The following is a 26,792-nucleotide window of genomic DNA, read 5'->3' as shown; positions in this document are numbered from 1 at the left end:
ATTGCGCCACCAGGGAAGCCCCTGAGGAGGCTTTTTTAAACACTCAGGCCTGTTGGTTTCAGAATGTATTTAAATGGTGCTGCCACATTATGTTGCATGGCAGAGGGGACAGTGAGGTCTTGTTATTTCCCCTCCTCCCACCCCTGCTCTCCACGGCACATCCGTCTTGAGCAGAAGTCTGTATTTTCTTTTTAGAATTATTATTTAGGTAGGGTTCATTCTTGTTCATTGCTATGAAGTATTTTGTTGTATGAATATATTGAATTTTACCCATTCTGGTTAAAGAAGATGTGAGATAGATACACACACACACACACACACACTAGAATATTACTCAGCCATAAAATAGAATGAAATAATGCCATTTGCAGCAACACGGATGGACCTAGAAGTTACCATACTAAGTGAAGTAAGCCAGACAGCAAAAGATAAATACCATATGATCTCACTTCTATGTGGAATCTAAAATATGACATAAATGAACCTATCTACGAAACAAACTCACAGACAGACTCATGGTTGCCAAGGGGAAGGTGGGAGGGGTGGACCGGGAGTTTGGGATTAGCAGATGCAAACTATTATATACAGAATAGATAAACAGCAAAGTCTTACTGTATAGCACAGGGACCTATATTCAATATCCTGTAATAAACCATAATGGAAAAGAATATGAGAAAGAATATATATATGCATAACTGAATCACTTTGCTGTGCAGCAGAAATTAAGACAACATTGTAAATCAACTATACTTCAATAAAATGAATTTTAAAACATACTGCCCATTCTGAGTTTAATAGACATTTGGGTTGTTTCTATTGGCTAATACAAAATAAAATAGTCAAGAATATTTTTGAAAAGGTCTTTTTGTTTTGTTTTGTTTTTAATTTTATAGCTACTTTATTTATTTATTTATTTATTTATTTTTGGCTGTGCTGGGTCTTCGGTTCGTGCGAGGGCTTTCTCTAGTTGTGGCAAGCGGGGGCCACTCTTTCATCGCGGTGCGGGGACCGCTCTTCATCGCGGTGCGCGGGCCTTTCACTATCGCGGCCCCTCCCGTTGCGGGGCACAGGCTCCAGACGCGCAGGCTCAGCAGTTGTGGCTCACGGGCCCAGCTGCTCCGTGGCATGTGGAATCTTCCCAGACCAGGGCTCGAACCCGTGTCCCCTGCATTAGCAGGCAGATTCTCAACCACTGCGCCACCAGGGAAGCCCGAAAAGGTCTTTTAATGCATTCTATTGACGGGAAATTGCTGGTCTTCAGGAATATGTACATTCAAGGTTAAGACATAATGCTAAATTCTTTTCCAAAGTCCTTATACCAATCCTTTTCCAACCATGTATGATAAATCCAGTTATGCCACATCTCTCCATAACAAAGCTTTATGATACTTTATAAATTTAAACCATTCTGGTGAGTGTAGAGGAACCTCATAATTACAATTTGAATTTCCCTGATGATTAATGTGGTGAACATTTTCATATGTGCAATGGTCACTTGGTTAGTCTAAACTTTTAAAGCACCAGTTAACATCTCTCATCCATTTGTCTATTCATTTGTCTTTATTTTTCTTACGAGTCATATTTGTCAGCAAATATCTTCTTCCACTCTTTGTGTCACTCTCTTAAAGGTATCTATTGATGAACAGCATTTTAATGTAATGCTACTTATCAACATTTTTTTATGTCCTGTTTTTAAAATGTTTTTCTACACTCAAAATCCTCAAGAGGTTTTCCCCTTCAAGAATGTCTTGGCTGTTTTTGGTCCTTTGCATTTCTTTGTAACTCTTAGGCTCAACTTGTTAAATTATATTTAAAAATATTTTTTGGCATTTTTATTAGCTGATTTTAAGAATTTTTTCCCTTTGATTTTCAGGAAATTTACTATGATGCTTCCACATGTGATATTCTTTGTACTTATCCTGCTCTGGATCTGTTGTGATTCTTAAATATGTGGCTATAGATGTTTCATCACTTTTGCAAAAATTTCAGCCTTTATCTCTTCAAATATTGATTCTTCCCCAATTTTCTCTCTTCTCCTAACGGAGATCAATTGCATATATGTTATAACTTTTCACTATGTCTTCATATGTCTCTTATCTATGTTTTGCCATATTTTTTCTCTTGGTGCTTCAGTTTGCCAATCCTCCTTCATCCATGTTAATCAGCTTTAAACTCATCTACCGAGTCTTCAGATTTAATTATTTTATATTTTAGTTCTAAATTTTTCCTAGATTTCTTTTTGTGAATTTTAACTTTCTGGTAAAATTCTTTTCTTCCATTTTCCTAAATATCTTAATCACAGTTGTTTTAAAGCCCCTGTAAGTAAACTCCAATACTATATGTATTTCCTGTGTGTTTGTTTCTACTTTTTTTTTTTTAATCTATCAGTTTCTGCTCATTAGAATGTATTTCTTGGTATAAATTTTATTTTTATACAGTATTTTAGTTGAATATACAGTAGTTTTATTGAATGCAGAATATTTTACATGAAAATTTCTAGAAATAATGTAAGGACCAGAATGATGATATCTTTCTCTATAAAGGATTTAATTTTGCTTGTGTTCCTCTTTAAAGACATGTGGGGCAGATTATCTTTATACAGTCTGTACAAACCTGGGCTTCAGTTTTGTAAATTCTGTTCTATTATTGTGAGCAATCACTCATAAAGCGCACCCATTCAGTCATCCAATTAAAAGCTAAAGTCTGTACCAGGGCCCCTTCTCCTTGGAAACCTTCATACTCTTAATTTTTTTCTCCTTCCCTCTCTCTCCACCTCGGCACCATGAGACTGCCTAAAGCTTTGCTTAGTTTCTCGGCCTCTTGGCCACCTTTCACCTGGTTTACCCTCTACTCTGCTTCTATTATACTCATCTTAGAATCTGGATAGATGCTTAATATTTGGCAAAAAAGCTATGCCAGATGTTGGGCTAATTTCAGTCCCTCTCTTCTCTCTCAGATCTTAGCCTGTTAGGTTCTCATGACTTTCTGATTGCTTCCAGTTTTTATAGTTTTGTTTTGCCTGAGAAGCTTATTAGAGTAATAAGAACTTACACAACTGTAGGGGAATCTGGAAAACAAAAATCCAAAGGAAGAAACTGAAGAATCAGAGACAAGTCACTAACCAGCGCTCCTGAAGCCAGGTGCTCCCATTTGCTGAAGTGAGAACACAAAGGGATGTTAGTGGAGAGGCCTATGGAAGGCCACTGCTTCTGGATCCGGTGGGGAGCTTAGGACCACGACTGATGATCAGGGCTAGCGATCATGAAGAGGAGCTAAATATAGTGGGGAAAAGAAAGGACAAGGTGGAAACCACGGACATCTCTGCATCTATTTCTCACCACGTCAAAAATCATAATAGGGGGCTTCCCTGGTGGCGCAGTGGTTGAGAATCTGCCTGCTAATGCAGGGGACACGGGTTTGAGCCCTGGTCTGGGAGGATCCCACATGCCGCGGAGCAACTAGGCCCGTGAGCCACAACTACTGAGCCTGCGCGTCTGGAGCCTGTGCTCCGCAACAAGAGAGGCTGCAATAGTGAGAGGCCCGCGCACCACGATGAAGAGTGACCCCCGCTTGCCACAACTGGAGAAAGCCCTCGTGCAGAAACGAAGACCCAACACAGCCAAAAAAAAAAAAAAAAAAAAAACAGCCAGTGGACATGACTCATACTATTCAAAAAAAAAAAGAAAATCATAATAAACTTCAAAGCAAGATGCCCACTGCTTCACTTCTACCTTCCAAATCTCATAAAACTTTCAGTTTGGCCAACTCTAAACTGGAACCATACAGAGAAAGGGATTCTGGGAAACATAGGTCTAACCTAGCCAAGTTGACATGGTACAAAACCACCAGAGATATGACAAAAATTTTACCCACAGGGAAACCAGATAGCCAATAAACATACTGAAAGATGCTAAACTTCACATTTATTCAGAAAAATGCAACTTGAAAACACAAGGAGATACAGTTTCACATGCCTCTCATTGGGTAAAATTAAAAGTATTAATGAAGATCATATAATCCTGGCAGAGTGGAAATTGGTTCAACCACATTAACAAGCAATTTGGAATATCAAAGAAAATTGAAGACGTGCATACCTTTTAACCCAGTGATTCTACTACTAGATATACACTATTCACACATGTATACAAAGAGAAGCTTACCAAAATGCTCATAGCAGCATTGGTTTTAACAGAAAAAGAAAAAAAAGAAGAAAATTAAATGTCTGTTAGTGGGATTCTAGATAAACATTTATTTGTTCATATAACAAAAAAGACTATACAGTAGTTAAAATGAAAAAATTAAAACTAAATGTATGAACATGAGTGAATCTTAGAAACAATATTGAAAAGCAAGCTGCTAAAGAATATATAGAGTATAATAGCATTTCTATATTTTTTTAATATGCAAAATAACACTAGTACATATATTTATGGAATTCATGTATATGTAGTAGAAATATAAAACATTCCAAAGAGTGAGATCAAATTCAGAGGTGTGAAATAAGGGAGAGTTCATGGGAGGCTTCCATCGTATATGTGATGATTTATTTCTTGTGCTTGGTGTTGGCTGCATGGATGCTTGTTTTATTCTCTCAGTGCTTTTTTCTCTCCAAATTTATTTATTAATCGCTGAAAAAAGAAACTTGATCTTGCCAAGTATGTTTCATCCCACCTGCCTATGAAAGTAGTCAGTTATTATTACCTACTCACTCCACAGGCCAGAGAATCTTCCAAACCTTAATTATTATCCCTGTTTATTTAAAGTTTTTTCTCTCTCTTTATATAAAATTAACCATAGTTGTTAGACATTTTTTAAGGCACGGTTAAGGCTGAGCTCTGTTTTTTTTTTTAATTCGATAATACTATCTCTGTGACTTTTACATTATTAAATAAATTTAGATATGTTTGATATACTTTTCTCTACTCAGATAGTGTCTTATTTTGGAGTTGATTTAAATAAAAAAATAAAGGGGCATTTACTGAAAAGAATTTAGAGGATTTATACCTTTTGTTAAAAAATTGAGAACACTTGCTCACTGGAATTCTAGGTGGTGATCTGGAAGGCAGAGCGATCTGGTAGGGCTGCTCCATTGGAGAAAGGGGGCTATGACATAGAAGGAGAAACAAACGAGGCATCCAGGCTTTGGAATATAATAGAATGGAAGGGAAGAAACAAAAGGAGGAGGCAAGATGGGAGACTGTTGTGGATTGTGTGAAATGGTCCTCCCTCACAACCCCTCAAATATTCAATATTATGTTCAGAAAAATCACAAAATGCTGACTGAGACTGAAATTTTGAGGAAAGCATGAAAGGGGATATTCACATCAGGGTCTGACATGGCAGAGACTAGAACAGTACACATGGGTAGGAGCTCAGAGGCATAGAACTTTTGAGAAAACACAGCAAAGACACACACAAATTTTAGAGAGAGCTTTGAACTACTACTAGACATACGAGTAGAAAGCAGGCCACGTTTATTCAGTTTTCCAAAGGATAGGGGGCACCACTGTTGAGCTCTCTATTACACAAAAATATATTTCTACCCACTGAACGGTTTCCATTCCCTTCAATACAGTTTGTAAAAAAAAATTGAGATATGGTGCTTGTTTTCAGAAGAGTTGCTTCAGAGCAACCAAATTCAAATAATACATTTAATTGCATATATTCTGCTTAGGCCTTAGCTGAAGAAAAATGGTAATATTTTCTCAGAGAAAAGTGTGAATTAAAGACGGAGTCACATACTAATTTCATTTTTACATCTAAATATATAATTAGAATGTCTTGATGCCTTTTGGCAAATAGACATATGCTTTTGCCTCTCCCTTCAGGAAACATAGATGGTAATACTGCATGATTCCTAATCAGGGCAACAATCTGTAAATAAAGTATGCAATACTTGGGAAGATTTTTTTTATTAAACATTTTTTACTCTTCACACTTATAATCTTTCAACAATATTAAACATGTATGTTGATGATAATTTTCACTGAACCAATTTCTTTGTTTCCTTACATTCTATTTCTCATGAACTAAAAATGATCCTACTTTATTTTAAATTTAAAAAGTGCTTGTATTAGAAAAAGAACTGTGCTAGAGATACAAAATAAGTAAAATTTCTTTGATTAAAAATAGTAAGAGCTGTACTATACTAAAAGTATTATTTTTTTGTTATTAAGTGAGTAAATTTCAGTGATTTTTGTTTTTATGCATAATATTTGTTCTTTTTTAATTCCCTGCTGATATGAAAACTGCATCGAAGTATGTTATGCCATTGGTGGTTTTCAGTGAGAGAAGGAGAAAAGTTAAACCTGAAATTTCTTTGTTTTTAAAGACTCTTTTGCTAAGCAATAGAAATGTTTCTCTTTTATCAGAAGTTTCATGGATGGTAAAAGTTGGAACAAATTCTACTTAGTATTAAAGATTGGAAGGCTCTGGAGTCAAAACTGTGATTCCAAACCACCACCTGGGTAAAGATAAGCAACAAGGATATACAGTATAGCACAGGGGATTATAGCCATTATCTTGTAATAACCTATTATGGAGAATAATCTGCAAAAATACTGAATCACTATGCTGTACACCTGAAATTAACATAATGCTGTAGATCAACTACACTTCAACAACAAAAACGACAAGACAAAATCACATCACTTGGGTGAACTGCTCAACTCCTTCATGCCTCAATTTCTTTATCTCTAACAGGGAAATATAACAATATGTCTTTCTGTTTGGATGACTGAATGAGATTAAGTATGTAGAACTCTCAACATAATGCTGGACCTAGACTAAGACATGATAATTGGTAGTTTTTATTATTGCTTTTAAATGATATAGGCTAAAAATGGCCATCACAGATGATGGAGGTATAAATATAAATATATATGCATGTAAATATGTAGATATACATACACACATATACATTTCACTGTTTGTGTAAGGATGCAACCTAGACCAACAGAATCAGCACTGCACAAGGCCCAGGCTGGCTTGCTGACCAGCTACTTTGTGACATGGTGAACTCAGCTTCTCCACATCTCACCTTCCCTGTTTGTAATATGAGAGTTTAGACAAGAAAATTTTTATGATTCTAATCCAGTCCTAACAGTCACTGATTCTTTTTTTTTTTTTTTATCAGTAGTGTCAAATAGGAATATGTGAAGTCAGAGTTTAGAGAAGAGTGACTCTCAAAAGAGAAAAGCAAAAAAGCTGAAAAGAGAGTTTTTCCTGCCAAAATGGCTGAGCAACAGGAACTCAACAGTAGATTCTAATATAATTTTTAAAAGAGTTGTTATGTACTGAATGTTTGTGTCTTCCAAAATTTAAATGTTGAAATCCTAAGCCCCAATGTGATGATATTAGGAGGTGGGGTCTTTGGGAGGTAATTAGGTCAGGATGGTGGAGCCCTCATGAATGAGATCAGTGCCTTTATAAGATGACAGAGTAGAGCTTGCTCCCTGTCTTTGCTCTCTATCACGTGAGGATATAATGACAACCATCAGCAAACCAGGAAGCAGTCCCTCACCAGACACTGGATCTGCTAGCACCTTGAACTTGGACTTCCCAGCCTCCAGAACTGTGAGAAATAATTGTTGTTTAAGCCAGCCAGTCTATAGTATTCTGTTGTAGCAGCCTGAACTAAGACAAGAGTGAATTCTCTTCAAGAGTGAACATATTCATTCTTTTAGTCATTCATTTATGTGAAATTAGTGAACACCTACTATGTGCCCAGCATTGTAGGAGGTGCTAGAAATACAGAAATAATTATTTGCCCTTTGAGTATTTAGTGGGAAAGGCATACAATTACAATCATTGTGGAAAAGACTGTATCTTATGTGATATGGTAATATAGGCCATCCACATGCCTCTAGGTGAGGTGCTGAGGAAAGAGGCCCTCATCCGGAGATGAGAAACTTTATTTTCAGGTTGTATCTTTTTTTTTTTTTTTTTTTTTTTAATTTTTTTTTTAATTTTAATTTATTTTTTAAATTTATTTATTTATTTATTTTTGGCTGTGTTGGTTCTTCGTTTCTGTGCGAGGGCCTTCTCCAGTTGTGGCGAGCGGGGGCCACTCTTCATCGCGGTGCGCGGGCCTCTCACTGTCGCGGCCTCTCTTTGCGGAGCACGGCTCCGGACGCGCAGGCTCAGTAGTTGTGGCGCACGGGCTTAGTTGCTCCGCGGCATGTGGGATCTTCCCGGACCAGGGCTCGAACCCGTGTCCCCTGCATCGGCAGGCAGACTCTCAACCACTGCGCCACCAGGGAAGCCCTCAGGTTGTATCTTTTATATATTGCCTATTACTCAGTTTCCCTCTTTTATAAATGAGGATAATTTCAGTATCCACCTTACAGAATATTATGAGAGTTTAATTACATAATTTGGGTAAAGTGATTAGTGAGTTGTCAATAAACATTAGATTTTTAAAAACAATTTAATAAGTGGACTATATATTTTAGTGGTTAGGAGCTTGGTTTTTTGAGTTGAAAAGATTAGTTTTGAATATCAGCTTTGCCATTTACTATCTGTGTGTCCTCAGGATATACCTTAATCTTTAAGTATATCCTCATTTATAAGATGAGAATTATGACTGTTCCTTTTTGGTTTGCTGAGATGATACAATTATAAAATGCATGTAAAGTGCTTATTAAAGTGCCAGTCTATTTTTCAGTGCTTAATGAATGCTAGCTATTTTAAAATAAAGGATCAAAGATACCACCAAAGCCCTCATAAGCGTATAACATGGTACACATATGTATCATATTACAGAACAAACTTGGCCAGGTATCTTAGAGGTAGAGCCTAAGACAGGCATTCTTTTTTTTTTTTAAACTCAAATTAATTTAAAATTCAACAAATCAACCAAATAAATTAAAAACTCAACACAAACTCTTCATTATCATTTAGGTATCTAAATGTACTACTTCATCAAATCATTCTGGATTATAAACATGACAGTAATAGTTTATACATATGAGTTTCTTTCACATCAAGATGTAAAATGTTTAGCTCATTAATCTTAGACCACTGTGAGGAAAATTGAAAAAATGATGACAGCCTCATCAGTAAGTATAAACACACTAGAATATTATTTTCTAAACTGGGTCACAGGTCTTTGGTCAAAGACTGGGTTCAAGTTGTTTGTCTTCCTGCAAGGACATTGAAAGCACCTCTTGAGTAATCATTATAATGCGGACTTTTCCAGCCTAGCGATGTTGACAGGTAAAGATGATACATTAGTACCCATTTTATATTGGATTAGTCCATCTCAGGTCCCATTCTGAGATTCTTTCCTCCCCGTATTGCTTGGAGGTTGTATCCCACTGGTGGTGTCTACTGCAACAAAGCTGTAGCTATACCATCTTCATTCATTCACTCAGCCCTTCATTCATTCACATATTCATTGATTTTTAAAAAAATTTATTATTATTATTTTTTAACATCTTTATTGGAGTATAATTGCTTTACAATGGTGTGTTAGTTTCTGTTTTATAACAAAGTGAATCAGTTATACATATACATATATCCCCATATCTCTTCCCTCTTGTGTCTCCCTCCCTCCCACCCTCCCTATCCCACCCCTCTAGGTGGTCACAAAGCACCGAGCTGATCTCCCAAGACAGGGATTCTTGTTCCAGTGATTTATTGAGGAAGTTCTCTCAGGAGAGGAGAGGGAGGGAAACAGGATAAGGGAGTGGAACAGACTAACAAAGAATGTAGTCCTAGTTAGACACTAGCTTCAGTCTGATCCCTTGGGGAAAATTTCAAAGCACAAATTTCACCACAGAATTAGTTCCACTTTATGGCAAGTGGACCAGCCACTGTACTGCTGTGTCAGTCTGTCACTGGTCGACTTCTTGAGGGAAGGGATGGGGGGAGTCAGCCTTCTGGGAAAGAAGTTCCCTGTTGGCTGAGAGCAACTCTCTGGAAAAGGGACAATGGTAAATTATTATTAGTCAACAATCCAGCAACAAGGTGATGGATACAAATGGATAAAGGCAAATTTAGTGGGACACCAACAGCATGCACTACACAGCAGAAGGGGAAAAGATATGTTAAAGGTCTAGAGGTATTATTGTTAATGAAATTGTTTGAAGTTTAGCTTCCTGGAAGTCAAAGAAAACAGGGTTTTAAAGTTTTTCTGGATTTATAAAAGTAATATGATGTCTCCTGTTTGGCGCTCTGGAGCCATTCTGCATCTTTCTTGCTTTGGGCTGTATCTCCTGGAAGCTGGAATGTGTAAACTGCATCAACTGTTCTTTTGATATTTGGCTTTTGATGGGGTCAGGCCCATAGGACTACTGGACGGAGAAAATGAGCAAGAAGAACTCCATGCCTGTGGGGCTTATGTGAGCTGGCTGTGTGCCTGCTCTGGTCACAGAACCTTCAGGGAGCCCACTCTCTTTTTGTCTTTTTAGGTATAAGAGTGGTAATAATGCTTTCTGTTGCTGTCTTTACACTAGAACACACATACTGCCTACACCACTGTAAAGAGTTTCCTGGGAATTCCTTGGAGGTCCAGTGGTTACGATTCCATGTTTTCATTGCCGAGGGGGAAAAAAAAGAGTTTCCTTATTAAACTTTCTTCAAAGTACTCAAATTAAGTTTGCTACCTGTTTCCTGACTAATATACGTGGTATATCATTTAATTACAAAAATGACTATCTTCCCTACACTAAATTCTAGACACAATTTATTACCTGAATATATTCTGACTTAAAATACATTGAATATAATAGACCGAATATGTGAAGTATTATTCCAATAGCCATTTTTCTGAAGACCTTTCAAAGTGTTGAATTAATACTGAATTGTAATTCATCAAAGTTATTACTAGAAAATTAAAATAATATATCCCAGGAAATTGGCACATTCACCTAGCCTTATTACCTTACGCCTGTATGCAGATGAACATCAGCCTGAAGACTTTGGCTTTCACAGAAAATCAGAGTCAAATTCCAAGTCAGTTAATTCTTCCTTTAAAATACACATGGTTACCAAAAATTTTCAAACATCTAGTTTTTTTAAATCTAAGGATATATGTACAATGTCTCTTCCCCAAAAATATTAAGCCATACTGACTGACAGAAATTAAATTCCTAGATAAATGAAGAATTATACCACGTTCATGGATTGGAGGACTAAATATTATAAAGATTTTAACAAAAATTAATCTAAAAATTGAGCGCAATCCTAATTAAAGCTTCCGTGGATTTTTGTAGAAATATATATTGAAATGCAAATAACCAAGGCAAACTTGAAGAGAAACAAATAGGGGCAACCTGTTCTATTCAATGTCAAAATAATTTTGAATTTCTAATTCGATGTCAAAAGAGCTACAACAAAAAAGTGCGGTATCAGTGCAAGGACAGATGAATAGACTAATGGATCAGAATACGGTGTGCAGAAACAGACCTGAATGAATATGAATACTTGATTTATGTCTAATGTGGCACTGCATAACAGTGGCAAAAGGTCAGTCTTTTCAATAAATAGTGTTCTGTTAGTTGTATATCCATATGGAGAAAACAAAGCTCAACTACCATCTCACACAACAAATAAAAGTCAATTCTAGAGGGGTATAGAACAAAATGTGAAATGTAAAAGAAGAAAGTATCTAGAAGATAACAAAGAATATCTTTATAACTGTGGGATAAACAAAGATTTCTGAAAACATAAAATATGCTGACCATCAGGGAAAAGATTGACAAAATTGGACTATCCCAAATTAAGAATTTCTCTTTATCAAAAGACACCATCAAGAGAGCAAAAAGTAAGTTACAGAGAGAGAGAAGATACAACCAACAGAAGAGTGATATTCAAAATATAGAGAGAGGTTCTAAAAATCAGTAAGAAAAAGACAAGGTGATGGCAACATGGCAAAAGACTTGAAAAGTCACATGAAAAGGTGCTCAACATCATTAGATATCAGGGAAATGGAAGGTAAAAACATAACTTTCGTAGTTGTGTAGTGGTATGCCACGAAAATGGTAAAAGCAAAAACGAAAAACAGAAAAAAATCAAGAGTTGGTGAGAATATGGAGCAACATGAGCTACTATAAATTGCTGGGGAGCAGAGTGTAAATTGTTATTGCACTTTGCAAAGCTGTTTATCAGTATTTACTCAAGTTAATCATAAACATACTTCATAATCCCACAATTTAACTGCTATCTTTTATACCCCAAAGAAATGCACACATGTGCACCAAATGAAAAGTTCAGTAATATTCACTGCAGCATTATTGCTAATAGCCCAAAACTGGCAATAACCAAAATGTTCATCAACAATAAAATATTTAAATAAGTATACATACATGGTAATACTATTCAGCAATGAAAATTTTAAAAACACTGTTACACACACAAAAAACAGGTAAGTTGAGTGAAAGAAGGCAGAAACATCATGCTAATATTGTTTGATTCCGTTTGCATAAACTTTAAACTGGCAAAGAACTTATCCATGGTTTTATAAACCCTAAGATTGGTTACCTTTAGGAAGAAGGAAGGGATTAATAATTGGGAAGGGGTCCAAGATGGAGAGTGGTTTTTCTGGGCTGCTGGTAATGTTCTATTTCTTGCATCTGTCATGGCTACACAGGTGTATTTACTTTACAATAATTCATTAAACTGTACACTTTTCCACTTATCTGTTAGTATGTTATACATCAATAGATTTTTAAAAATTATACAGACTCAAACAGAGGAAGAAAGTGATCACCAAGTTGTAGTGGTCAATTTTAAAGCTTTTGTGGTAGCAACTTGGACTAGAAAGACTTTCTAGAAAATCTAATCATTTTGACAATGTTCCCGCTTAGTGATGTGTATATACTTGTGTGTTATCCAATACATTATTTATGTGTTATCCAATATAGTTCCTATATTACTTTAATGTGTCTACTCATAAGTAAAAGAGAAAAGGAAAGGAAATGGATATTGTGGAGCATATACACTATGTAAGGCACAATGACAGGTGCTTCATACTTTAAAAAAAAAAATCCTCAGAATACCATGGTAATTATTATTGTTCACATTTTTCAGGTTAAGAAGTTGAGACTCGGGCTTCCCTGGTGGCGCAGTGGTTGAGAATCTGCCTGCCAATGCAGGGGACACGGGTTCGAGCCCTGGTCTGGGAAGATCCCACATGCCGCGGAGCAACTAGGCCCGTGAGCCACAATTACTGAGCCTGCGCGTCTGGAGCCTGTGCTCTGCAACAAGAGAGGCCGCGATAGTGAGAGGCCCGCGCACCGCGATGAAGAGTGGCCCCCACTTGCCACAACTAGAGAAAGTCCTCGCACAGAAACGAAGACCCAACACAGCCAATAAACAAATAAATAAATAAGTCAGGAGCTCTTTAAAAAAAAAAAAAAAAGAAGTTGAGACTCATAAATGCTAAGTTACCTGCCTAAGGTCATATATCTGAAGGCTATATACCCAGGGACATAGCTAATAAATGTCAGAGTCTTACTTCATATCAGATTGTTTAAGTCCATAGATTGTATACACTGGACATGGGAAAGATCTGAAATTCACTGTCTGGCTTTATTGTCAAAAGCCCTGAACTTATGCCATAACACCATCATTTACTCCTGTAGAACCCTGGAGCAAGATACTTGACCATTCTGAGCCTGGGTTTCCTTATTTCTAAAATAGAAAACTGGAGATGTTGGTGCTCCCCCCAGATCCTCTTGACCAACCAGAGCACCCATCCCCTACCTGCTATGAGTACTGATTGACAATGACCCCCTTCTCCAGAGAACTGCCCCCAGAGTATTGGTCCTACAGGAACCTCCACGTGTCCCCGGAGATCTTGACCAATGCCTGACGGGTACAATAGGTCAACCTCTTGCAACAACGGGGTCCAACTCTGTGGTGCAGTTTGTGCTCAAAGCTTTTCAGTGGGAATAGACTGAAGCTTAATGACATGAAGCTCCGTTGAAACCTCCTTCTTGCTTAGTTTGTATTTCCCATTCTGTCCCGCTTCCCTCATGCCCCCTTCTCCTGAGGGCACTTTTTCAATAAATCATTTGAAAAGAATCACCATCTCAGTCTTTGCTTTTAGATGACTTAAGATAAAAATACCCACTAAAATAGTATGAGAATAAAGTGAAATAAATATATAGGAACTATTTTAACTGTAGAGTACTATAAAAGTTCTATATGAATATTATGCAGAATTATAAAACAAGTCAAGTTCATTACTTTTGTATCTTTTCCCTTGAGTATTAAAAACTATCACCTTTCAGACCTAGTGTACTTGCATTCTCTCTTCTCTCTCACATATCAAAACAAAAAATTAGTTTATGCTTTTATTCCTTGGGGCTTTGGCTAATTAATCAAAGTGTTTCAGTCTTAGGATCATGAGGTATTCAAGAGTATGAAAAGAAAAGATGGGTTTGGTTGGCTTCTCTTGGTCATAGTGCTTTAGTCTGGGTGAATATATTTTGCTAATCTAGAGGTATTCACTGTTTTTGCTCGAGTATCTCCTAAAATAATTTTTAAAAATTATATTTTTAGTTGTTAGCTAAAGTTTTATATTGAAGGCTTAATAGTTAAACATGATTATAAGTTCTAGAAAATTGTATATTGCATTTGTGTGTTAAATATTTTTCATCAAAACATTAGAGCAGACAATTAAACTTATTTAATTTAGAGGAAAAATATATGCCAAAGAATTAACTGGCAAAGCCGGTTCTTAATTGTGAAACCAATAATCTAAATTAAGCTTTTCTGTGAGGGGGAAAAAAAAACCCCTGAGTTTTTCAATCACAATAAACATATAAATATGCATTCCCACTATCACTTCGCTTCTGAATTCTAAGATATATAAGTAATACATGGTTTGGGGGAGATAGATAAAGTTGCAGGATCCTAGCCATCAGACTTCCCCCTAGATAAGAAAGGGCACTTTTCTCTCCAATGTTTTTGCTGATGCTTTTCTAGCTTTACCATCTTGTGATTCTCCCAGTGTCACTTCTCAAATTTTCTTTGTTTGGCACCCCAGAAACTCCTTGGGATAACACACCATACTGATTTCAGATGAGTGAGGGGAAGACAGAAGGGTCTGCGAAGAGAGATATGGAAAAGAAGTGGTAGGTCCCAGGAGACACTCTAACAGATTAGTTTTAAGAAAGACTAAGTATGAACTTTGAGGATCTGGAAGATGGACCTCTAAAAATATTCCTACCTGGGTAACCTCTGGAAAGCCTTCTTATGTCTCCAGGGCTATGCATTTCACCACCTTAGCCTCTAGGTCACCCCACATGCAGCCAGATGCCTAGAGATAAGGGACCTCCCCGAACTCTACCCAGGATTTCTCCCAGGCAGAGCTGATAGCTGAGAAAATGTGTTACTCTTTGTTTCCCCTTGTTATTTATTACTCTTTGGTTGCATGTAACTGAACTTCAGCACAACTTCAGTGCAAAACAGGAATGAATGATAAGAATGCACTGGGGACATGTATATGTATATGAATGGCTTTGCTGTGCATCTGAAACTATCAACATTGTTAATCGGCTATACGCCAATATAAAATAAAAAGTTAAAAATAAATAAATAAATAAATGACTACTTGGGAAAAAAAAAAAAAAGAATGCATGGGGTCTCATGGTGCCCAAGAGCCATCATGCAGCCGGGCCTCAGGAACATAGTGGAATCAGGAAATGGAATATTAGCAGTCTTTCTTCTGTCTTTCATCTCTGCTCTTCTCTGCATGTTTGATTCATAATTCTTTCTCTAAACCCTTTCTCTGCTTTTCTGATCTATAAGGTAGAGTAATATGGCTGCTGAAAATGCCTTAGTGTAAATTTCATCTATCTTCCAGAGAAAGACTGAATCTAATTCTCCAAAGAAAGGAATCTTATAGGGGAAGAGGGTATCATGCATCCAATCTTGATCCATGGAACTATGCCCCCATGATTCATGTAAAATCATAGGGTTGAATCAGGTTTGAGATGAGGCTTCTGAACAGATAAAACATTCAGCATACACCCAATTCCTTCCTAGCCACAAACACTTAGGACAATTTTCAGTTCTAAGTTGAGTCAATGTATTTCCTGTCTTAGGAATATTTTCACATTAGTCTATCCATAGAGGGACTAAATGCTATATTCTGAGACTTAAGAACTTCATACAATAGAAGGGGTGCTATTTGGGGATTGCAAATGGGAAAGGAGTGAGACCATCTGCCCATGAAATCACATCATACTTACTTCTAAGATGGTAAGTCCATTGTGGAGAGGAGACTAATTTGAAGTGACATGAGAAAAGATATAATTGTTAAATCTGCATACCCTCAATGAGGTGTGGTTGTTTTCCTTGCACCATGCTTCTATCCTAGTGGCTTTCAATCCTGAGTAGCAGATGTTCTCAGTGCCCACCCATATCTTCTCCAAACCTTTTCTATTTTCATGCACAACAGCTACCTGCATGTTTTCACCTGCATCTCCATTGGAGTGATGTTCTCAGACTTCCCTCGCCTTTGCCTCAGTACAGAGAGAGCCGAAGGGGCCTAGGAATTTGCAGTGCCACCAGTGACTACTGGGTAAAATACTCAGCTCTCTGGTCCCTGATGGGGACAGCTTGGAGGTGTGACTTATAAGTCTGCAGAGGTCCCCTGCAGGACTGAACCAAGTTACCACCCCTGGGTCTTTGCTTGACACCAGTCTCTTGCCTGGCTTCCTTCCCTTCCCTGTCACTTGACATACTTTTCTGTGGTTATTCCTTGGAACATTCTTTAATAAATCACTTTTATATGAATCTTCATCTCAGGCTCTACAGCTAGGCACCCCAACCTTAGATACTGCCTATCCATTAGAATTACCTGGGAAGTTGCTAATAGAAATTCTTCACTTAGGCCATGAGTGAGAGAAACAAAATGAATTTTTACCCTACAGAATTAAATCAGAAACTTTACCTTTTAATACATATATAATTTGGTCCTATGTGATGTGTTGTGTGTGTGTGTGTGTGTGTGTGCATCCACATGTGTGAGAAAGAGACAGATTGACAGAGAGACTGAGAGATATAGATACAGAAAGAGACATTCTTTCATGATATTTAGAATAACTACTGACCTTGAATTAGAAAAAGTATATATGTTGTAGGTATCAGTCAAGGTTTGAAAGAGAACCAGTAGGAGATACATATATATGTATCTTTACGTGTGTATGTGTATATTACGAGATTTGTATAAAGAACTGGCTCACACAGGTTGCAAGCTGTTGAGTCTGAAATCAGTAGGGCAGACTGGCTGGCTTGAAACAGGCAGGAGTTGACCCTACAGTCATGAAGTAGAATTCTTTCTTCTCCAGGAAACCTCAGCTTTTGCTCTTCAGGCCTTCAGCTGATTGCATGAGGCCCATCCTTGCACATGAGTTACCAAGGGTAATCCCCTCAAAGTCAATTGATTGTAGATGTTACCACATCTACAAAATACCTTCACAGCGCGACCTGGACTAGTGTTTGGTTAAATAACTGGGTATTGCAGCCTAGTCAGGTTGACACAAAAGGCTACTCATCATATTGCAGGACTAATAAAGTAAGAAGAAAAATAATTTGTTGTGTCAAAATAGTACCAAAATGTGGCATTCACAGAAATCACTCGGCATTTACGCAGTATAATAAGTTTGCATATTGTTAAACTGGTGATACTAACCTCTTATAAAAGGAAGTGACTCAAAAAAATCAGCTCTATATATACTGTATATCTATATATAGATACATTCATATTTTTAAATAATCTGCTCACATCTTTGAAAATTAGAAAAGAAGGTAATGCTTCTATTTGTAGCTAAGACACATTAAGAGGGCATTTTTTTCCAGTCCAGTTTGTATAGTATTAACAACTGTCAGTGATTGCCCAACAATACCCATCTACAAAGGCACTAGAGTATTGAGAGTGAGGGAGAAACCAAGCCTTGGCCTAAGAGGGAGCTGGCAAGATTACAAGAAGTGGTAGTGATACCAGGATTGGGTGTAGGACCGCAGGCCCTAGGGAAAATGGAGTAAGATCAAAATCGAGCCAAGTGGAGTTTAACCGATTCAGTCCAGTGGAGGCCATGTGGCAGAATAGGAAAGGTTCAATACAAGAAGCAGATCCGTAGCCACAGGCACGCAGGAGTATCTTGGCACGTAAAAAAAGGAACTGAGATGTTTGTCCTAGTCACCAGCTATCAAACGGTAGCACGGAAGTCCCACGTGGGTTAGATTATTTAGAACTGCTGACTGGCATTACTACCCTTTATAAATATTTGGCCTCCCTCTGATTTTGAACATGTGGGAGGATCACATACCTGTGCCCCCTTTGAAATAAGGTGTGGCCAAATGAGTTCCGGTCAATGAACTGTGAGTGTAGTCATTTGTGAGTGCCACTTCCGGGCAGAGGCACCTGATTGCTGGACCTCAGCTCCCCAGGGCTCTCCTCTCCTGCTGGGTGACTGTGAAATGCTGATGTGGGTGCTTCTGATGGACTGAAGCAGGCTGGAACGCTGAGCCAGCACACGGAGGAGGACTGCCCTGGAGGGTGGCCCAAGCCTGCAGAGAACGTCAGACTGTGTTAAGTTACTGAGGTCTTTACATTTTGACTGCAGCATAGCTTATGACCTGCCTGAATGTGACATGGAAACAGGCATAGAGCATATTCAATTAAATAGCTTCCAACTTACCAAGACTCTTCAGGCAGAGTCAGTCTCTGCCTCTGTCTCTGTCTCTCTCTCCCCCTCCCCTATCCACCCCTCCCCCGCATATACTTTTTTCACTCTTTTTATTTTTGGCATTGACTGTGCTATAGAAACAACTGGGATGGGCAAGGATGGGGGCATCTTATAGTCATTTTTTGAATGAAGAAAAGGAACCATCACAATCGGAAGGTGTCAACTTTTGAAAACCCACAGAGGGCATGAAGTCACAATCTTAGCTGCTCTTTTCTACCCTTCCTATCATTCAGTGAGGCGTTTTGGGGTTTGTAAGGAACATAAATCTCAAACCAGCTCTAGAAAACAGGACTTGTTGTCAAGATATTGAGGGGTCTCATAAATCCAGAAAAAATTTAAACAACCAGGCCTTAGAACAAAAAGGAAAACAGATTTAGGAATCTCTTTGTCTCTGTCTCTCTCTCCTCCCTTCCCCCCTGCTGAATCTGAACGATGGTCCCTCTGGCCTGAATGGCTTCATCTGTTTACCCACCTTGCACATGAATCATTTGCTGGTGGCCACCTCAGTTCCAGTCTGCAAGACCTTTCATTCAAACAACCACCCCCAACTTTCCTCTGAATTTTTAAGTCATGTTCTTCCAAGAGAGTATCTGTTTAGCCTAGCTTACTTTGCAAATTAGTTTTGGGAAGTTAAGGTCACTGGTCCTTAGATGTTCTCTAGTTAGATATTCACCCAGCCTGGTCCAGTCCTCTGTGAGGACAGCAGTTGAACCTGTGAATTGATGATCGCTCAGCAGGTGCCGTGGCTGGGGCATTTTATCTAAGATAGGAGTGGGCAGGACAGGCACCTGAAAGCCTATCTAGCACAATTTCCCTGACTGTTTACACTTCTGTGGGCTGGACATCAGGGACACCCTGAAAGAGAGAAGGAATATCTTTTGAGGGTCTGCTTCTAAACAACCATCACCCAAATTCTACCCACTTCCTCCCTGAAAATTGCTAATGTCCGGCCTAATTTATGACTAGGGAATAATTCAAATGTTTCAAACAATAGAACTCTTTGTGTATTTGAAGAAAGAGGAGCTATGAGTAACACTGTGCCCTCCCCTGGATTTACACACGTAATTATTCTTACAATGGGGACATGTGAGAGACACACCTCACACGAAAACGGAACTCCTGAATTCCCATCCCATTTCTCATCCTGGAGGTCTGAGCCAATTCTTTTTACTCTATTAAAGTTGATTTTTGTAATTCAAAAAAAAATCTAAACATGAATTTCTATTTTTCTCTACAAATGCAAAATGATTACCATCATAAGATTAGTTAAAATCTACCACCTCACATAGTTACAATTTTTTCCCTTGTGATGAGAACTTTTAAGATCTACTCTCTTAGCAACTTTCAAATATATGATACAGTGTTACTAACTATAGTCACCATGTTTTACATTACATCCCCAGAGGTTATTTATCTTATTTCTGGACATCTGTACCTTTTGACCACATTCACTTAATCCTCCCACCCCAAACCCCCTTGAAATGCTTATTTCAACTGTTGAGAAAATAAGAAAAACTAACCTGGGCTAGCATTGTAAGCCCATTCTTTCAACAAACAGCTGTTAACCATGGAGATTCAAATGGGAACAAGACAAATTCCCCTCCCTCGAGGGTCATGTCATCTAGTTTCAGGAAGACAGACAAACACATCACAGACATAGCACACCCGCACATGTACTGTCAAGTAATTATAAATATAAAAAAGGGGCTAAGTCAGTATAAAGAGGCAGAGACTGATGAGGTGCTATTTTAGATAGGTATAAAGACTGCTTTGTTAAAATCACCAGTGAACTCACGTTTTGTCAAAACCAGTGGTCAATTCTCAGTTGTCATTTTACTCAAACCTTCAGCATTGTTGACACTTCCTTTGCTTGACCTCAGAGATACCACATTTCTCCCCCAGAAGCTACTCCTTTCTGCCAGATTTGCTGGTCCCTCCTCTTCTCCCTACCACCTAACTAAAATAAAGAACTACTAAAATGCCACGACTACTCACCAGCCTGGCTCTTTCCTCTCAAGTCCAGACTCATATATACAATTCCCTATATGCCATCTCCACGTCCACGTATAATACGCATCTCAAAGTTAACATATCTAAAACTAGCTTTAGATCTTCTCCACAAAATATGCTCTTCATTTCCAATGTTACCTCTCTCAGGAAATGGTAATGCCATCTTTTTTTTTTGCTCAGACCCCAAACCTTGGAGTTCTCGACTCCTCTTCTTTATTTTCCCACAAAGTCTATCCAACCCATCAGCAAATCTGTTAGCTCTGCTTTAATATATATTTGGAATAGGACAGCTTTCACCATTTCCTTCTAAACTCGATAATCCAAAGTACCTTATTTCTAGCCTGGATTGTGACAATAGTCTCTTACTTGGTGATGTTCCCATTTCCACCCCTGCTCCCTTCCAACCACTGCATCCAGGGTCAGTTCTTACAAAAGAGTGAGTGTATTCTTTAAGTTTAAATCATATCATAACCCTTTCCTAATAAAATACCGCTTACTTCACCAGAATAATGTTTAGAAGTTTTTTATGTTCTACGAGGCCCTATATGATCTGACCCTACATCACCTCTCTGACCTCAGCTTGTACCACTCTCTCTAGTTCATTGTGCACCAGCTACACTGACCTCCTTTGACAGTTCTTTAAAAATGTCAGACTCTTACATCAGGGCCTTTGCACATGCGGTTTCTTCAACCTGGAACACTCCTTTTCCAGATAGCTGCATAGATACTGTCCTTACTTCATTTGAATCTCTTGAAATATTACCTTCTCAGAGAGGTCTTCCCTAAACAATCTGTTCACAACAGTGAGTAAAACCACTTCGCCAACCACTGCTTCCAGTGTTGTTACCACTGTACGTGATTTTTACCGTTTCATTCACCTGTATGTGTAATGTTTTTAATTGTTCCTTTTAATCATCTGTCTCTCCTCACTGGAATGTAAGGTTTATGAATGGAGAGACTCTGATATTTTCTTACTGTAGTCCCAGTGTCTGATATGCATAGGTGTTCAATAAATGCCTATTGAATATAGGATTTCCAATAACCATGAATACTAGCAAAATAAAACCCCACTAATTAGAAGTAAATGGGAAGATGGCTAGACTGAGTGCAAGATTCTTTTTTAATAGAATGTTTACTTGCAAATTCATGAATTTCCAATCGATAATGGGCAAAACTTACTTGAGGTAAGGTTAAATTTCTGCTAGCTTTAAAGAGTGAAACTCATTTCTAATTACTATATTGATTTTGTATATGCAAATGTGCTTTTAGAGGCTTGAGAAAGTTTGTCCTAAATTGATTTATCAGGTCTTCCACAACATGGTATCTTTAGTTTGATTGCTAAGTCATTTGATTTTGGTCTTGAAGTTGTTCTCAAAGCACTTCAAGTGTAAACTTCAGCTCATTTCAGATCAACTATTCTGAAATTCTGAGTTTAGAAAAGCCAGAATACATAAAGTTTTACAGCATGAATAGTTCTTAGATTATCAATATAATACAACGTATATAGTTATTTTAAATGTGAACATTTATGACTTGACACCATTAATCTATTCATAATTTTTAAATTAATAATAAAATTAGAATTCAAACTATCTAGGAGAAAGGGCTATAAGATTTCTCTCCAGTGTGTGTGTAGGTATATATAGATATAGATATAGATGTAGATAGATATAATATATAGATATATAAATATATATTTTTATATATATATTAGTAATATTAAAATATCTCTGAGAGTAGGGGCTGTGGTACTTACCCTAGTGCCTCATATATTGGATGACAATAGACTTTTTAAATTCACTCAACAAAATTTGTTGAGCATTTACTGTGTGCACAGAACTGGGATATGAGATGAAGGTATAAATACAAATAAAACAAATATAAAAATATGTTTATTAAGTCCAAATTAATAATGATTGCCCATAGTCTTGCCAAATTTTACATAAAATATATCCTCGCCATATTAAACTTAGCATACAATTCCATAAGTTATAGATTGGTCCCTGACAGAGAAAAAAAACCAAATTTATTCCTGAATACATTTGGTATAACAATTTTTTATGTTCTTTGAAAAATAATTTTCCTAAATGAGTAAAACTATCTTCTGGAAAAAAACAAGGCTCAATAAAATTTTAAGAGCAATCCAAAAGATAAACAATAAGAAGCCCTTTTAGTTTAAACCTCAAATAAAATCCATGTTGAATATATATTTCATAGAGCCTCTATAGTGAATAGGGTAGAACATGTTAAAAGTGCATGTCAGAGGAATTAGCTTAAAGATAATAAATCGAATTCTCATACACATTCATGGCTCTGCCAGGATTGGCTGTCTACAAGGTCCTTCAGCACTATGCTCCCTCATCTCAGGTGAGAATAGGTCACACATGCTGCTGTCTGCCATCAACTACTCAGAACAAAGTGCGTGTCTCAGAAGAGTCGAAACCGGAAGTTACTATTCAGCTCTTAAAGTCAAAATGATAGTAATTCATCCAAGAACCAAAGGAAAGTAGAAAATTTCAAAAGCTGGTTATTCTCAAAACAGGATATAAAATGAAATATCTTTACTTTTTTTCTTAAAAAAAAAAGCTTCTAGATCTAGCAGAGCACTTAATAGCAAACTAAAACATTATTCATTTACGATAATTTGTACCAATGGAGGTAAGCTGTGACTTGGTGCATCTGAATGCATAGATGACTCCAAATCCTCAATATTTTCTTTTCTCATACATATTTATGTTCATAATTAGTTTTGATGAAGTAGCACCTTACACCTAAATGTTTGCAGAGATAAAATACGTACAACTCTTGTATAACAAGACTTTGAGATCCTTGAACGAAAGGACTAAATCTTGACTCCTTTATACATTTATGCATTATCTAGCAGCACAGTACCTTGCACAGAACAGGTGTTCGAAACACAACTGGCAAATCAATAGTTCTTTACAAAAAAACAAAGTTTGATGCTCATGTGTTTAAAAAAGTAAGAATATTTTTAGTCTTCTTGTAGTTATATAACAGATACACAATAATTCTGGATTTTACTTTCTGAACTAAGATAAATAACTGTTGTGTGCTAATTTGGTGATACTAGCTCCCCTAACAGACATATCCCCACATTTCAATGGAGCAACACTAAGAGTTTATTTTTTCTTTATGTAAAGTCCAATGCAGATTTCTAGTAGATGGGCAGCATTTCTCTATGTGGTAGTTTAGGCACTGAGCTCTTTCCATTTGAGGTTACACCTTCTCCAGGACCCTAGAAGCCTCTGAATCCAGCTATAGGATGGGAGCCCATGGGCTAGAGAATGTATATCTGCTGCTTAATGGCCTTAACTGGAAAGTGATGAAACACTTCAGCCCACAGCCCACTGACCAGAACTAGTCTCATGGACCCACTTAGATGCAAGCAGGTGCAGGCCGGGAAATGGAGTCCCTACTTAGCCAGATGCTTTGCAGAGAGAAGTGTACCAGAGAAGGGGAAATATAACTTTTGGTAGACAGTAAGTTGTTTTTTGCCAAGGTTTTTTTTTTTCTCTCTTTTTCTTCATAAACAGAGGACATTGTCAAAGTCAGCATCCAGGAATTGCAGTAACTTTTTGAAAATGTAAATACCATGTCTAATGTGATCTGATGCAAGAGGTAATATAATCAAGGACTGCTTGGGCAATCTAACAGGATAAAAAAAAATTGTCAGTAGCAGATAGTAGGACACCTGAAAAATATCTAAATAAAAAAGATGACTTGGCTCTATCAGTAGGCCAGCTACATGGACATAACTAGTCTCTAGTTAATATGCTGCTGTCTAGTTTTCCTTAGAGTAGGGTTTAATTTGATTAAGAAGATGTGTCTGTGTAGCAACAGTGTGGAACCAGACACACGCATTAAAGGCACATGATGATAACAAGATGTGTTATAAAGTGATTATGATTCATAACATATTTTTTTTTACCACACATACCTCAGCTAGGAGGTGTCCTAGACTTGTAGCAGACTGAGGGGTGTGCCTGAAAAGTGTGCCTTAATTTCCTATCTGTTTCATAAAACTTTTCTATGGTGCTGACATTTTAAGTCTCTGAGCTTGGTTCAAAGGTATTTTTTTCTTTTTGTTTTTAAATACCTGAAAAGTGAGTCCAAATAATGGTGGGAACTGTATCTCTGTTTGCAATATGTGGGAAAGAACATTGGGGCATTGGAAGTGAGCATCCTTGGACATGGTTTCCTGCTCTTGCCTCAAGCAGGCCCTCTTCTTCACCCACAGGTCTTGGCATCCCTGCCTTGCTGTGTGCCATCTGGCCAGGGACCAACTTCCCAAATCTGCCTTAGCAACTAGCTCTGCCTGTGCTCAGGAGGCTGTTTTTAACAGTCCCTTCCTGAGGCAATACACTGGCCTCTCAGAGCTCCTATTTTTATGACAGTTCTACTAGGCTAGGCTTTATTACTGGCGAGGGCCCTTTTCAATTCCCCACCCCACACAAATTACCTATCACAGTGTCTGGCATATAAAAAGAGCAGGACACATATTTACTGAATGTACTGTCTGCCTAATTACCACAAAACAATCCTAGGGTTGTGAATTGGGCAGCAGAATTTGGAGCCAGTGGCAGTCTCCCTAAGTCAGGGACATACCCTGCATGGCCTCCTTTTGCTAAAAAGGCCTCCATAGAGGCTCACCTGCCTCCTAGTGTGAGCTCCTATTCCTTGCAGGCCACACCGCTGAAGCCACACTCCAGTGTCATCAGCCAATTCCTAAAACTTCTTTTCAAGTTTGAACTTTAATCTAATCCCTGTCCCCAACCTCTGCTGGTCCTTGGTGCTGAGGTTGGTTGGGGAGAGGTGACCTTCTTGCAGAGGGAGACCTGCTTCTCATTCTGTGGCGCAGCAGGCAGGTCAGAAGGGAGCATTTGGGCCACTGTCACTCTTTGTTCTTCCACACCTCCCATTCCGTCCTCCACACTCCTTCCAACGGGAGGATACCAGAATGGGGACCCACTTTGGGCTTCAGTGCCCTGCCGGTATCAGGAGCACCAGGTGGGTATCGGGTGCTGGGAAGGGAGCTGGGAAGGGAGACGTGGGGTCACCAGTTACGACCAGTCGCGGGGTGTGCAGTGTCAACAGGGAGAAGACGACCCTCTCCGGTGTTTCTCCCGCCCTGGCACCCGCATTTCTCCCTGGAGACCAGCAGGGCTGCCCCAGGTAACTCAGAGTTGCCCAGGGTCGCTTGGACTCCCGTCCCCATCTTCAGTGGACAGCGCGGTCCCCCGTCCTATAGCGCCCCGCACTCTCCGCCACGTCCCTGGCCGGAGACGCTCGGGAGCGGCTGTTCCTCGGAAGGTGTGGATGCACGGGTGGGAAACATTAATAACCACGACACCACGCCCCACAAAAGCCCCAACAGGAAAACCACCGTACACCCATCACAGGAGGAGCCCGTCTCTCCAAGGTAAGTTGTTTATTCGTCGCCGTTTTGGCGCTTCTCTCCGGACAGCTGAGGCAGCGACAGCAGCTGTGCGGCGGGCCCCGGAGCTCCTCGCGCTCTTCCTTCCTCCGCCCTCTCTCGGTCGCCTCTCACCCCCACCCCTTCCCTCCTCCCTCCGCCTCCTCCCTTCTTGCCCTCTCGCGGGCCACGCACACACCCGGAGACACCCTCCGCACTTGGCTACTCACACTGCGGCTTAACCCAGCCGACCAGGCACGGTTGCCAGAGCGGCGCGGGGTGTGTGTGCGGGGTCCAGGGGAGGAGGCCAAATGGGGCTGGGGGAGGCATGGTAGAGCCTCTCTCCTCCCAGCCGCGACCCCCTGCCCATTCTCCTTCCCTAATCCCGGGCTGCCAGCAACAGTGACACCTGAGCGGAGACTGGGCGGTGTAGGCAGCAGACCCGCTCGACTGGCAGCCGCGAGAAAACAGAACGGGGGGGCGGGGACGAGGAGGAGGAGCGGGAGGCGGGGCCAGAGCGGAGCGCCGCTGTCAGTGAGTGACGCGCATGCTAGCCAATGAGCGCCCGCAGCTCCAACGTCGGGGGAGTAGGGGGCGGGCTCCGCGGGGAGGAGGAGGCTACCGGAGAGCTAGAGGCGGGGGCC

General features: G+C 39.0%; 1 pseudogene across 1 annotated transcript in view; it reads right to left on the bottom strand.

The window, feature by feature from the left end:
* Positions 1-26,735, bottom strand: part of LOC309628229 (60 kDa heat shock protein, mitochondrial pseudogene) — a 173,951-nt pseudogene extending 147,216 nt beyond the window's left edge. The window contains exon 1 of the transcript XR_014249450.1: positions 1,010-26,735. The product of XR_014249450.1 is annotated as a 60 kDa heat shock protein, mitochondrial pseudogene (transcript). The remainder of the gene's footprint in view (positions 1-1,009) is intronic.
* Positions 26,736-26,792: the final 57 nt, after the last annotated feature.

This window comes from Balaenoptera borealis (genome assembly GCF_965194805.1).
Source record: "Balaenoptera borealis genome assembly, chromosome: 4".
NCBI classification, from domain to species: domain Eukaryota; kingdom Metazoa; phylum Chordata; class Mammalia; order Artiodactyla; family Balaenopteridae; genus Balaenoptera; species Balaenoptera borealis.
This window is presented reverse-complemented; position numbering and strand designations above follow the sequence as displayed.